Source organism: Ailuropoda melanoleuca, chromosome 20, assembly GCF_002007445.2.
Source record: "Ailuropoda melanoleuca isolate Jingjing chromosome 20, ASM200744v2, whole genome shotgun sequence".
Classification (NCBI taxonomy): Eukaryota; Metazoa; Chordata; class Mammalia; order Carnivora; family Ursidae; genus Ailuropoda; species Ailuropoda melanoleuca.
This window is the reverse complement of record NC_048237.1, coordinates 7,858,933-7,874,624: the sequence shown is the minus strand read 5'-3', so window position 1 is coordinate 7,874,624 and position 15,692 is coordinate 7,858,933.

The following is a 15,692-nucleotide window of genomic DNA, read 5'->3' as shown; positions in this document are numbered from 1 at the left end:
AACTGACTGTATCTATAAAGTATATTCACTAACAAAGAATAGCTAATAAATGGCTAACTAAATGTAAAAACTTTCAAAACAGGGAAAAAAGTTATTCAATAAAGCTCTGTTTAATAAAACATGCATTAGTTTAGATAAATTGATAATAATCTTAATTTTTATTTTGTAACTATTCTAACTTTATAGTTCATATAATGTTGCATTATAAGCTAGTATGGGCATTTATCTTTCAGATGTTTTAAGACCAGAAGGTGTACAATGGAATGTTTGCATCACAAGATTCCATGTAAAATATGCTTCTAGTTTCTAAAGCTTATTAGGATATACTTTTAATTCGTAATTATGTCTAGTTACAATTTAGAACCTTTAAATATTTAATCCATATTTTAATGAACTCCTTATCTACAAGATGTAATCAATTTTAAACAAACATTTCTAATATCCTTTTATTATATATGCCAACATATCACTTTTATATTATAATGAACAACATAACTATTTTGACAATGAGAATAAGATTTATTAACACTCTCTCCTTTTCCTGCCCTGTCCTTCTCTCCCACCAGATGACAAAGTTGCTGTAAGTTTCAAACTAAGACTGCTAAGACAATTGCCATCTTTCAGTGAATGGAGGGAATATTCAAAGTAATAAAAATGCCCAGGAAATTCTTAAAAGCTATTTTAGATTTTAATCACTTTATTAGATTTCTTGCTTGAGTGATTTGTGCAGAAAACATTTTATCTATTTTGTTTTCCTCTGATTACCAAACTGTGTTAGACACAAAAGTCTACTTGAAACTAGCTTACAGTTTAAAGACAGGTTTAATAACAGGTGAACACTGGAAAATATGCAAACAAAATGGCAGACATGAATGACTTCATTTAAGGCATAATTGCTTCTCATCAACCCAAGAAATCATGCAGAAACAGTCTCTGTTTTACCCAGCCAGGAAGAGACCAGAGAAATCACTCAGGCAGAGATACTAAAAGGAAGGTCCATTCTTGGGTCTCCGCCAGACAACCACTCCACACACAGATCCAAGCGTAAAGACAATAGTCCTTAGAATCACAGTTCATCATAACAGATAATTATACAGCAAGTAAGACAATAAGGTTTTTTGGCCTCTGACTATATAGACTAATTGCTGGCTATGGAGCTCTGCCTGGAAGGCATACAGCACAGCCCCTGCCATGTCTTCTGATTATGTGAGGACTGGTGTAATTTGGGTGGACAAGAGGGTTAGTGTCTAGTGAATTCCATATGGTGGCTTTTTTTTTCCTTCTCTTTTGTGGATTTCTTTTTTTCCCTGACAGACATATAGTGGTTTTCCAATAGCAGTATTCCAAATGGCTGCTGACATATTTACCTGGAAGGAGTTTTAAAAGGAAATAATCCTGCCTAGTATTCCAAAGAAGTTTTCAGTTGATTTAAAAAATTGATTAAAAAAAATGAAGACCTAAGAAAATCTGACCACTAAAATATAGGGTTTGCCTGTATACATTACAAAGTATTAAAATTAGGATATGATGTTAGGTTTTACTTAAATGCACATGGGTGTCAGCAGATTTGCTGGATAATACAGGCAAACCCCAGAGTTAGCAAACAAACATTGCTTTCAAATATGCATCTGGAAGGAATAAAGTCCCACCTTTATTTTGGTTTTGTCTTGTTTTGGTGTTTTTTTGTTCCTTTCACTTTCTAACAGGAGCTATCATGATCGCTTTATTTATTTATTATCAGGAAAGATGAAAGTTGTCTGCTTTGAAGATATTTACTTAGGAGAGCGAGTTCTTGGCAAGATAGCAAGGAGGGGCAGAGACTCTGGAACAGTGACCTACTCATCCCCTATTAGAAACAAATATGTCTCTCTTCAATTTGTGGGGGCCCCCAATGCCAGCCAATTAACTCGAAGTTGAGTTTTGACTCAAACTCGTGACCCTTCAAGCCATAGATCCCTACTCTACATCTGGTGTCATTGAACCCAGTTAAGGTAAAAATAATCTCCGCTGTTGTTTGTGTGTGTGTGTGTTGCTTCTTTTCCTTGCTTAAAAAACAAAAAAACCAAAAAAACAAACAAAAAAACAAACAAAACCCCCCTCAAAAAAGCAATTGATGTTTTTAAAGACTTACTGAAGTCTTCAGGATTCCTCGAGCTTTCTACATGTTATTTGTATGTTTTCTCCTCTTTAGGAGGGGAAAAAGGGCTGGAGCACAATCATTTTTATTGAATAAAGTTTGCAGTTCATGAAAGGCTTTCTTGCTCCCACGTACAAGCGCTGACCATTACATCATGCGCCCTGAGGGTTGTGCTAGAAAAGAGAAAAGAAGGCGAAATCAGCAAAAATAAAAGACTCTTCCTGACTTGAATTGAAAAATGTGCTTGTTTTTTGTTAAACACCACAAATTTGCGGGAAGGCTGGCAAGTGTAATAGCATTCTGAGCATATGCTCCCTCGGATGCACAAAGCCCTTGCTTAAAGAAATACATGCAAAATGTACACTTTGATCCCCAAGATTTGCTAAAAGAAAACTATAGTTTCCAAGCTGTGTCATCTATTTTGAAGTTAGTTTAAAAATTTGATTAAACAGGATTGAGTATGCAGTACCCAAACCAACTTTACCTCATTTACTTTTATTGTAGATTAATTTGAAAATTTTTTTTCCAGTGAAAAAAGAAAGAAGGTGGGTATCTTTTGAAACAAGGTGAGCTGAGGATCAAAAGAAGCAAAAAAGAAGTCCTAAGCATAGTGAGTTTGCTCTTTTTTCCCCCCCTTATTTTACTTCTGTTTTCTACAAACGCAGCGACATTTGGCTATTGGAGATGTTCGGTACATTAAGACTANTTTTGAAACAAGGTGAGCTGAGGATCAAAAGAAGCAAAAAAGAAGTCCTAAGCATAGTGAGTTTGCTCTTTTCCCCCCCTTATTTTACTTCTGTTTTCTACAAACGCAGCGACATTTGGCTATTGGAGATGTTTGGTACATTAAGACTGTATAAGATATATACTCAGACATCATAAATAATATTATAATGAGGTTCCAGGAGTGTAATGATGTGCATATGTCCAAAAAAGGCCTTTGAGTAGTGTCTGCAATTTGGTGGCTATTAAATACTCATCTCATTTTGACCCCGCATGTCTATTTTTAATTGGGAATAAAGTGAATTCACTATTTATTTGTGGTTTGATTTGCAGAAGAAAATGAAAACAAAACCAAGCCCAACAAGGCCAATCACTCGCTATTGTGGCGGTATTTTAATGTATTCTCTTATTCTGTGTGATTTTTTTTTTTTTTTGAAAGTACACAGATCTTAAATATCGTAGCTAGAGAGTTGATATGGTTTGGATTTCAGATGATAAACACTACCAAACGGTGTCATATTAAAATGTAAAAACTATGCATGCGTGCCACAGCCTCTGCCTGCTATGAGTTTGGTTGTACGAATGTTTTTTTGACTTCTAAATCACACATTTGCTAAAATGAGCTCTGCTAGATATCAGTTTGCGCACAGGCACAATGTGTCTCAGTCAGATTCATAAAACAGATAGCTGAACTAGACTTTGACTTTTGACATCAACAATCTGACTTCAATATTTCTCCACAAAAAGAGACTCCTGACTCTGTGCTGTTTCCCTGTGATGGATAGCTTTTCAGCTGCTGACAGCACGGAACATAATAAATGTTTTCATTAGCATTGGGGGCTGCATATCCCCATGTCTTAAGTTTTCCAGCTAGTGGCTTTGAAATGCCACCCAGAAACACCTGCAGCCCTGCCTTGTCTCTGCAGAACTGCAAAGCCACTGTGAAAAAATATTATTATAAAGTTGTCTGTATATCAGCATTTCTGTGCTATACAACCTTTTAATTGCCTATCCTCTAATTTTTCTTTGCCTGGAAACACTTGCAGCTCCATATTTTAATTTAAGCTGCTCCGTTTGACCCCTCTGATCATCTGGGTTTTCATTGTCATTGCTTAACAATAATTTAATGTCATATATAATGGCATCAAATTGAGGAAAGCCCTAAAAGCTGCCAATCCAAAGTGATCTCAGAATGTTCCCGCGTACAAGCCTAGATAAGCTTGATTTGTTTGTGCCAACATTATTCATCACATTCTGTGTCTAACTGGGCCAGTGTTCTCTTGCTCTTGCATTTTCAAATCCTCTTTCAACATACCCTGAAGCTTCTTAATCAGTGTGTTTTCTATACTTTAGTTAACAAAATGGTTGAAAGTATGCGTTTGCGACAAAAAGGAGAGGGTATTATGATGATGCTTACTTACCACACCATTATCTAAACATTTTACCATACTGTTTTTTAACTTGGTTCTTGTTTTAAAATTTTCATTTTGTTTGCCACTAGAAGAGGAGAGTTGGGCCACATATGCAATTCAACATTTGTTTTAGATTTTCATTTAATAATATTATGGAGAGCTAACTACCATTAATGAAAACTTATTTGTGAATCTACTCCAAAGCTGATCATATATGTCTTCTTGGGAGGAGAAGAGTTTTATTTTATAGCTAATTAAAAGTTTCTGAAGATGCCATGGATTTTTTTTTGTGCAAATTAAAATTAATTAGAGTTATTAAGGAGCCATGAAAAGAAGGATTTGAGAAATAGTGAGAAATATTATTTAAACCCTAATGGAATTCAGTGAAACCCACAGGTCTATTACAGGCCCCTGATTTGCCAGGATCACTGCAGGGAATCTAACATTAATAAGCACACTGGTAATTAAATCATTTGTTACTTTGTCTGTAATGTTGTAATGTTTCACTGATACTCTGTCAGAGCTCTTTGTGCAGATCAGAGCTAATCAAAGGTAATCAATTTTCAGCATTTGAGAAATCTGTAAATGATTATACATTCATCAGATCATTTAGTGGAGTGCAAGGAAAGTGCAATGCAATTAATCTTCCTGCATGAGGAGGAATTACCACCACAGAATTCAACAGTTATAATTAATTTCATTGTCTTGCTGTGAATTTTGATTGCTTTTCTTTGGACTGTATAGTACAAATGATGATTCATTGCAAAGTATTTGCAAAGCAAACACACCAGTGTGCTATGCAAATTAAAGTAGCTGTATAACAGATAGGTTTCAAACTTCCTATTTACTCAGGGTTGTGGAGTACTAATTTGCCAAATAATAATTGCTTGTTAACTTTATACACTCTTCCCTTGAATATCAAGATTGGTAACCAACATAAATAGAAAGCACGTGCTGTTTTGTATCTTATGGTATGTATGCAAAATACTAGTTAGCACTTAAACTTGTTCACTTTACCAAATAACTTAATTTAAGCATTAAAAATGGTTATTTACCCCTGAAATAATTTGCTACTTATTTTACTTACACAGAATAGGTAGTAGCAATAGATTATGCATAGAAATTTTCTTGTGTGTTGCTTTTTCCATTATTGTGACTATAAACCTTTAAGAGACTTTCACTGGAAACATGATGCATAGAATCTATTTATATCTCAAATATTGCTTGTTTAAAAAATATGTAATTTTTGGTACATAGTAGGGTGTTGCCAGGATACATTCTCCATAATTTACAGATTAACTATATAATTTCTTTTCAGTTTCCCAATATTCTGTTCATTTAAAGATGTGCCTGTGGAAACAAGAATCGATTCAAAACGACTGAGAAGGTTCATGTCACATTTTGTGCTAAAATGAAAAGAATTTAAAAATGAAATTAAGGTTAATAGCAAACAATGAAAGAATGGGCATAACTTTCACCTTAACTGTTTGCCAGATGACCCCCAATTCCATAGTACTCAAAATGTGGAGAATACTTTTTCTTTTCTTTAAATTACTTTGTGAAATCCAAGTCTCCAATGTTTTCTCCCAAATTAAACTTTGTAAGCCTTAAAATCAGCTCTGATTTCTAAAATTCCGATAGATCCACAAACATGAAACTGTGTTTTATTATTTCTTAATCAAGAAGTTGAGATAGGTGCACGATTCCCAATCAAAAACCAATATAAGATGTCACTTTCCCTTCAAACACATTCTGTGTGCTATGTCACTGAGGCCTTTGTTCAACGCATACTGAGGAATAAAGCCACTTTTCCTGCATGTTAATTTTTTAACCAGTGAATTAGTTTAAATTAGTTCAAACCATTGCTTGCTAAAACCACAAGGGTTAATATAAGTCTTTGCTATTCTGATAAACAAAAACAAACCAAAAACCTCGAATGGGTTAACTGACTAAATTAACACATTCCAAATAATGTGCAATTAAAATGTCAAGGTATTGTCACTTAAAATTCATGGTACGATAAATAATACTAGGAAATAGACCAAAATAATGCAAACATAATAGTAAATCAATGCTATTTTTTTCTGAGAGAATTAAATTATTAAATTGTCTGGAAATCCAAAGAGATAGTCAAGGGGCAAATGAGGCCCCAAACCACTATTTTGCTGTCAAAATCAATAAAACAATTGGGAAAATTATTTGATAGCATCAAATCTTGTATACACTTTAAAACATTTGCCTAATGTGGAGATGCAATGACTCCGATTAAAGACAAATAGTATATAGGTCAAAAATGCCTTGTTTCTTAAGTTAAAGTGTACCTATATTGTCTATGGTTTCATGGGAACTATTTCTTTTCAGTTTGTTCAAGTTGTCCCATCTTTGCTGGTCTCTTCTCTTTAATGATTTCCCATTGTTGCTGGGATCATGGCATTCCTATTTGACAGTTCTCCGTAGTTTTCATGTCTGTTGCACCATGCTGATCTCAGGTATTGGTTCAAGCAGTATTATGTGCTAAATATAGTTCAACTAATTTAACATTATTTGAACTGCCAAGCTTAGAAAATTCACCTCAGAAAAATTAATCCTCTCAACTGTTGCCTTCCATCATAATTCCTTAAGATTGAATCTGCAAATATCAACCCATTTGATCATTTCGACTAAATCCACTGGTCAAATCATCTGGAAAAATTCTCTTTGAGTTAGAACAAATAGAGACATAAACAAGTATACAAAGAAGAGGGAATAAAAGTTAATATATAATGCAGCATGTTTTGTGTGAGGATCATGGGTTTTGGAGGAAAAAGACTTAGTTCAAATCCTCGGTCAACTTCTTTAAAGGGGTTGAGCTTGGGAAACTTTTCGTATGTAAACTTTCTAAGTCTCATCTATAAAATGGGAATAACAATCTACGTTGGGGAAGTTGTTTTATTGCAAATGTAGATGAACATGGTTGGCACATAGTAGGCACTCATAAGAATGAAGGCTGCTCTTTTTTTTTTTTAAAGATTTTATTTATTTATTTGACAGAGACAGCCAGCAAGAGAGGGAACACAAGCAGGGGGAGTGGGAGAGGAAGAAGCAGGCTCATAGCGGAGGAGCCTGACGTGGGGCTCGATCCCACAACAACGGGATCACGCCCTGAGCTGAAGGCAGATGGTTAACCACTGTGCCACCCAGGCGTCCCGCTCATAGCGGAGGAGCCTGACGTGGGGCTCGATCCCACAACACCGGGATCACGCCCTGAGCTGAAGGCAGATGGTTAACCACTGTGCCACCCAGGCGTCCCTGAAAGCTGCTTTTCTCATTTATGCCATGAAGAAAAGAAAATGTGTGAGGTGATGGTAGACATGGTAGAAGTGAGGGCCCTAACTTCTGGGTTTTATCTGTGAATGTAAATACACAGTTTTCCCGTCATATTGGCCTCTTAGTTCCAAACATCAGTTGAACAAAAATACAGAATGTTATTAATTAAGGAATTTAAAACACATGATTTGGGGTGGGGATAGAAATGTTACAGATTTCTCCATTCGTTATTTCCAAAAAGTTTTTCTTTTCTTTTTCTTTTCCCCCATTAATACCTTTGAACTACCTCAAGTTTCTGCTTCAGAAGATTTATCAACATAGGTCCCTTGAATATCTATTTTTTAAAAAGTTTCTACAGGTCTTCTGAATTACTACCCTCTCCTTCATTTGCATCAGGACAGGCATGTTAGAAATGATAGAATTATTTCAATAATTTCTACTAGCTTTTTCAGCATTATCTTTTGGTAGTCATAACTCAGAATAACATTTTTGAAATTTACCATTAATTTAGTTAAGCAATGATTTTTTAGACAGGATTGTAAAATCTAAGACATTCAGAGATTTTTGGCTTATCAGAAGTCAATTTGAAAAATTCAGCCAAGGGTCAATATCAAGTTCTCAAGATGGAAGCTCAGTATTTTTAAAGTAAAAATATTTCTGGAAGGATAGGTTTTTTTTTGAAAGATAGATTTTTATGGTATAATTTCTCCATAATTCTTGGTTTGCTCTCTTCTAAATCTCTTGCAGAATTTTCAAGTTTGAATATAAATGAAAACCCTTTGTAAGTGGAAAATAAAGTCAGGGATAGTTTTATAAGATTGGAAAAATCTAAGTTTTATTTTGTTTTACGAAATTATAAATCCAAAATGAAATATCCCTTATCTGTCATTTAATTAAAAATTTGATGAGACTTGATGTTTCCCCCAGGGCAAATTTCAGGGAAACTTTCTGTAACTCAGTAATTATTAACAAAATATATTTGATGACTATTTGTTTCCACTGGTAATTTCCATCTACTAAGTAACAATTGTTTTTCATTTTTTTAATTTTTTTTAAAATTCAGAATGTCTAATTTTATTTTGTTGGACATCCAAGTGACTTTGAGGAATCTCCAACTATAATAGTTAATAAAATGCAATTGAGGAATGAGCCATATATGTTTTTGATAGATTTTGCAAGTGTTCTGTTCATTTAAAGCATTAGTCTGAAAATTTTCTTTGATGTAAGATGGAGAACAATATAAATAATCTATCTGACTTAAAAGTATATGAAAAAAGAAAACAGAAAACTTGATAGGTTCTTACAATATCATAATTTATGTGAAACATGAAAAAAACATGCATACATAACACCTTTCCTGTCTGGCTTCATCTGTATTTCTTTGTTGTCAAAACAGGTTTCCATATTTAACTTCTTTTTTTGATTATGCCTTTTCCTTTATTTCATGGAATGATATGTTATTATCTCTGAAGTGTAGATTTCTGCCAAGTTCTATGCACTTCAGTGTTAAGAGTATGGCCCACAACTCTGGGAATCTTTGTTGAAGCTGTAGAAATAAAATGAATAGTATAAAAGCTTGATGGCATCTGTGGATAGGAAACTCATTAAAGGCCCCAGCCCTCTGTTTTATTTCCAACCACATTTTCCCTGTGGGATTTCAATGTCTTGCAGGATGAAACCAGCAGGACTCATTACTTACAAAACAATGTTTAGAGTCCTTTCGTGGTGCTGGAATGCTTCTGCCAGTCAGGTAAAGAACCTAGGCCTTTATCCTTTTGGGGACAATGCCGGCCAGCTCACAAACTGCTTGGAAAAGTCATGCCTTTGAATGTAACTGCAGGTGTTGCTCCCCAAAGGCTGTTGGTTGGTACCCTCCTATGCAATGTACAATGGGATAATAGAAAATTCACTTTGGAATTCAAACAAAGTCTTAGAGAAATGGAAATAATAGGAACACAATTTTGAGACTTCCTTCGTTTTTCCCACGAACTGTGGACCATGACTAATACCCTCAGGGCAAAAAACATCCCTTTGCCTTTAAGGGATGTATACAATTCGGTGTTTCAGATAAATAAGTTTCATGACCTCACCAATTCTGTGGCTTCCATTCATTTACTAGAAAATAAAGTTAAGCAAGAGAATAAGGCCATATTATGGATTGAACTTTAAGACACTCAATCTAATAAAAGATCAGCGCATATGGGCATAAAGTATAACAAATCATTTTATTATTTTATTTTATTTTTAAATTTTATTTTAAAAGAAATCATTGCTTTAACTGGGTTCCCTAAATCAAATTAGTATAGTTCTGACTGAATTGCCTGTCTCTCTTTGGCAGTGTGGCTAGTGGCATTTTGGAAATATTCTTAGAACTTGTAAAATTCCTGCAAGAATAATAAGGACCTTGCCATTGTGGAATCAAAGAGATTCAATCACTTAAAGTAGTACTATAGGCTTGCCAAGTGGAATTGCTTTTACAGATTTGCTGAATAACTCATCCATAATGGCTGAAAATTTCAGCCATTTTGTTAAAACACCCAAGGCAGAAGAGATTAGTGCGCACCATAGAAAAGCATATGTATAATCACGAAGAAGTTTAGACCACGTCTGCACCGTGAAGTACCATTTAAACATCCCAAGTTCCAGTCATTACATTATGGAAAACAATGTGAGCTATCTAAAAAATGAAGTGCGGCTTGCTCTTCGATGTCTGATGAGACTTCGATAGCGTTTAAGCTTGGTAAAATGTATTTCTAAACAAAGTTGCTATCTTTACAGCTTATCTTTACAGATGACAAGGTCATGTAGAATTTGACTGGAGGGAATTTAAAAAACAGTTAAATGTGGCAACGATAGAGAAGAAGTTAAACAGCGAGAAAGCGCTAACCTAGTTGTTGAAGAATTAATATCAATTAGAGTCCTATTAATAATAATAGGATCAGCTGACAACAAACATCTGGGTTGCTAAAATGAGAAACCATTAAGCTCTTCCCTTTTAAACACATTTTGACAATGGAGACATGTATGTTATTTTTCAATGGGTAAGTTTCAACTTGAAGGCTTCCAGCATTTATTTTCACAATTTTATCTTAATTCTGAAAAAGAAATCAGGAAATAAATTGCTATTTTAAAGATTGTCCCTCGAGCCTCTGGTGCTTTGCAGAAGCTATTGTAAAAGTGGGTTCTGGAGGGGAAAAGTATATTTTTAAATGTCAAATTCATCCCGTATTTTCTAGATGGGAAATGTCATGAATACTAGATTTTGTGCAAAAGCTCAAGTAGGCTTAATGGAGAATAAATATTTTACTCCTCCTACATTTTGGATTTTGAATTTGGGGGGCTATATTTAGTTTGAGCTGTATATGGTTTTTAATGGAATAAAAACATGTATATAAAACTTATCTTCAGCTTCAATTTAAATTCATCTGCTTGCTACCTTGTTTAAACAATAAAAAGGGAAAATATTCCCCAGGAAAGATGTTCAAATGCCAGTATGTAAACAATGATGTCACCTTGCAATTTGAATGAAATATTAATGGAAAGAAGAGCAGATGAATATCAGAATATATTATGAATAGAGTAAATGCAACAGAAGGGTATTTTCTATCAAAAGAAAGGTGGTAAGAAATTTAAGAGATACAATTCATAGTCTCAGTTAAAAAGAATGCATTTGGGATCAAATATATAGAAGTCATTTAGCTTCTCTGTTCCAAGAATCTCAAGAGCCTAATCACATGTGGATTAAAAAATGGAGTCAGAAGGATGATAATTCAATCAACAATCTTTCGGTTTTCACTGTTTGCATAGTTTTTGCCAGAGGTCATGCAGTAGGTCAGCTGCACTATCAGGAATCCAAACTTTAATTCTAGCATTATTTCTCCAACACTCTTATGTTCTCCAAAGCAAAGTTGTCTACAGAAAAAGGATCAGAAAATTTCTCTTACACGCAAAGCTATTTGGAAAAAATAATCAACTAATTAACCCATCTAATGAGTCATTCAGTAGTAAAAGCAGCATTTATTCGACATGTTCTAAATATGCCAGTGATGGCTGCCTCTCCTTCCAAATCATACTGAGCCCTTCTCTACCAACCTTCCCCATTCCAGGTAGCCGTGTGGGATTTTAGAGGAGGTCAGTAAATAATAACTTCTCTTTCTCTAAATTTAGAATCAATTACAAGATAGGTATTCGATTATATGCCTGAAACTAATATAACTGTGTATGTTAATTATACTTCAATAATAAATAAGTAGGTAAATAAATAAATAAAAGATAGGTATTCGAGGCAGCTGGATGAAGCCAGAATGCCAGCTTTCACTGGTAGATGGTGGAAAATAGGGTCTGACTAACAGGTGAACCACTCAAAACGCCACTCAGTAAATAAGCCTCCCACCCCTCTCAGGCAATGTCACATACCTGCAGGCCTCCCTAGCAGGGCTGGAGTCTCTTGACTCACAGGAGGGTGGACCTAGACATTCTCCCTGTTGTCAGGCAGACCTGAAGGAGAAAAACGCTGAGCTTTCTCCTGGATGCATCTTCAGGGAAATTGCTCCCCCTTTCCTGAGACCTAAATGTGAAGGCTGCATGGGTCCCCTTGGACCTTTCTCTTCCTAGGAAATAGAAGGGAAAATTCCCTCTCCTTTAAGGAAAGAAGAGGAGTAGGGAAGAACATGTGTGCTTCTTTTTAACTTGTCTAGATTATTTTCTCATGTAGGTATTTAGGGACTAGGGAGGAGAATTTTATTTTTTTACCTACGTATCTACATAGAGCTTCCTGTACCTCAGCTCATGATGCAGCTTTCTATGCGAGAATCTCTAACCCAGATACTATCGCTGGAAGACGTGGAACAGGAACGATAAACCAATGAATTCTATTTTGAACGGGCCAGAGGAGATATGTGCCCATACTTAGGTCTTGCTGCATCATCATATGCCTCTCCCTCATATTTTTGCAGGCTGTTCCCAGTTTTTTTTTTTTTTTGGTTTTTTGTTTTTCTCACTGGTGAGTGCCCCTTCTGTACCATTCAAATAAAACAGTTGATTTAGGAATGTAAACTTATTTGAGAAGGACATGGATCCCTACTACTTAACTTTTTTTTTTTTTTTTTTTTTTTACATTCGATCAACCCAAAGCATGCCATCGCAAAGAGGCACTGAATGAAACTGATTTCTGTTTTTCACACGTAGGATAGCCTGTTCTCGCTACCCAAGAGCATACTTTCAGGGCCAGCAGCATCAGCAACACGGTGAGGTGTTAGAAATCCAGAATCTTGCGTACCATTCTTCAACCAGAATGTGTACGTCGCGGGTGACTCCAGGGCGTGTTAGCTTTTGAGAAGCACTGGGTTAGGGAATTATTACCTTCCCCCAAGAGGTCAGCTGGTGGAGGGGACACGGCCCTTGCTCCACGGAAGCTCTTGTTACTCCAGCTGCTTTTGGAGCTGTGGGGTAGAGGAGTGCTGGGGCCACATTGTCTGTTCTCATAGTTGCCAGGAGTGTTTCAGTCTAAGAGCTGGGGCAGGATGTGGGTCGGCAGGGCCCTGCACAAGAGGTCTAGGACCACGAGCAGCACAGGGCATTATTCAAACAACACTGACCTGAGTTTGAGTCCTAGATTTACCCCTTACCAGGACTGGGAGCTCGGCAAGTTACTTGATCTCTCTCAGCCTCAGACTCTTGAATGTGAAAATACGAAAATGATAGTGACCTTGAGATTTATTGTGAAGATTACTTTAAGAAAAGTAGAGTAAGTACCAGACATAAGTAGGGAAATAATACATTTTAGTTTCTTTCCCCTTTATTTCCTACAGGTGGAAAATGTTCTTACTTATTTTAATAGCCTCAGTATTTTTTTTAAATATTTTATTTATATATTTGACAGAGTTAGAGATAGCCAGTGAGAGAGGGAACACAGGCAGGGGGAGTGGGAGAGGAAGAAGCAGGCTCCCAGCAGAGGAGCCTGACGTGGGGCTCGATCCCATAACGCTGGGATCACGCCCTGAGCTGAAGGCAGACGCTTAATGACTGAGCCACCCAGGCGCCCCTCATAGCCTCAGTTTAACATCCTGTTTCAAGGTCAGCCTGTGTGAGAGATGTGGAGGAAGGGAGGTTTTTTCCTTCCCTACATGAGGCTCTCACCCTTTGTGGCCTAACATGCCCTGGAGTCACCCGCGATGTACACATTCTGGTTGAAGAATGGTACGCACGATTCTGTATTTCTAACACCTCACCACGATGCTGATGCTGCTGGCCCTGAAAGTATGCTCTTGGGTAGCGAGAACAGGCTATCCTACGTGTGAAAATCAGAAATCAGTTTCATTCAGTGCCTCTTTGTGATGGCATGCTTTGGGTTGATCTAATGTAAAAAAAAAAAAAAAATTAAGTAGTAGCGATCCATGTCCTTCTGAATGTCATATTCTATTCCGCTGCTGCTGTGGCACAAACACTTCCTGTGCGCTGATTGGCCACTGACTATTCTCACAGCAACCAACGAAGTGGGAACTGTTACTGTTTCCGTTTTCACAGGTAATAAAGAGGCACAAAAAAGCTATGGAAGCTACCCAAGGTCACCTAGCTTCTAAGAGTTCACGTTGGGATGCATGCGCTATGCTCTCCTTCTAGAGCCCGTATTATTGGCAACTATGCTAGAGATGGAATTGCAAGGATTCAGTCACTTTCTTTTATTGTGGTTTCTGTTGTGACCGAGAATGGGCATTTTCAGGTTAAGAGTAAAGTCCCAAATCTGTGAAGAAACACAGAGTATATGGATGAGAAGCCAAGCCTTAGATCTTGACCTCATTTTCCTAGGTAAGAGTCACAACCCTCCCTCCAGCAGCAACGATGTCTTTACACTGTAAAGTTAAGTCATTTCATCTTTACTAATTCTCTAGGAAAACAAACAATTCTGGTTTTTCACAGCCTACGTTAGAGAACTCTAGATGAATAGTCAAGGGTTGTGGAGGAGAAAATGGGCCAACTCCCTCCCTGGCCTTCCATTGTGGTCAACAGGGGGCTGTAGTCAATGCCCATTTACCTCCATGTGGAGAGCAGAAATGAATGTGAACTCAACTTACTTTTCTAGCCTCTTCATTAACACTGTTATTATTTCCAAATTTTATTATGGATTTAACATCTATGATTGCTAATATACTTTCATTGTCTTGAGAGTTTCAAAACTGTACTGAAGGTGATACTGTTTTAATGGAAACCTAAAAGCTGTGAATGCTGCTACTATTGTGTTGTTCATTCATTTAACAGATATGTATTGTACATCTTCCTAGGTTCTGAGCCTTATCATAGACATTGAGGATGTCGCACTCAACAAGACAGAGAAGATGCCCAGTTATATGGAGCCTATCTTCCGGTCAGAGGAGACAGAACCTGTGCTCTAGAGGTAAAGTTCGATACTCATTTCCTCAGGCTTGATGACTTTTAGTTAATGATGAGAAAAAAAGACATAGAATGTTTGATCTCATGAAATACACCAGTATTTTTTTAGCCACACGAATAAAAAAGATTAGTAAGTCTTTACTGGATGAAAACTAACCCATTTTGGCAGGCTTATGTCTTAGCATAATCAGAGTCTGTCTCAGAAAACACTGAATGGTGGAAATAATTTAAATTAACAATATAATTTGCAACTGCATGTGAGATAGATTAATCAATATCTAAATATATGAACTTGGGTTTCTAGAAAAATACCATATAATGTCCAGAAAATATAGTACACAACATGAAAGCATCTATCTAGCAATCAGTCTATTTATCTATATACATACATTTCTATATACATCTATATAGATATATTTATCTATATACATCTATATACATATCTATATACATACATATCTGATAAGCTTATTATTTTTGACACAACTGAATTTTTTGCCAGGTACTATTACTTAATAGATCAAGTGAGCATTCTGATCGCCTGTACTTCAGTGATAACTCTTTGAAGGGAACTGTGCCTTGGAATTTTCCAGGTTATTATTACTCTGTGGAAAGGTAGTATTTCACATTGCCTGAAGAAGGTGCTCGTAGTTTTACTTCTCATCCAAGACCCTTAAATTTTCTATTTTAAGCATTTCTTTTCCTCCATGCCTGACATTTGAATT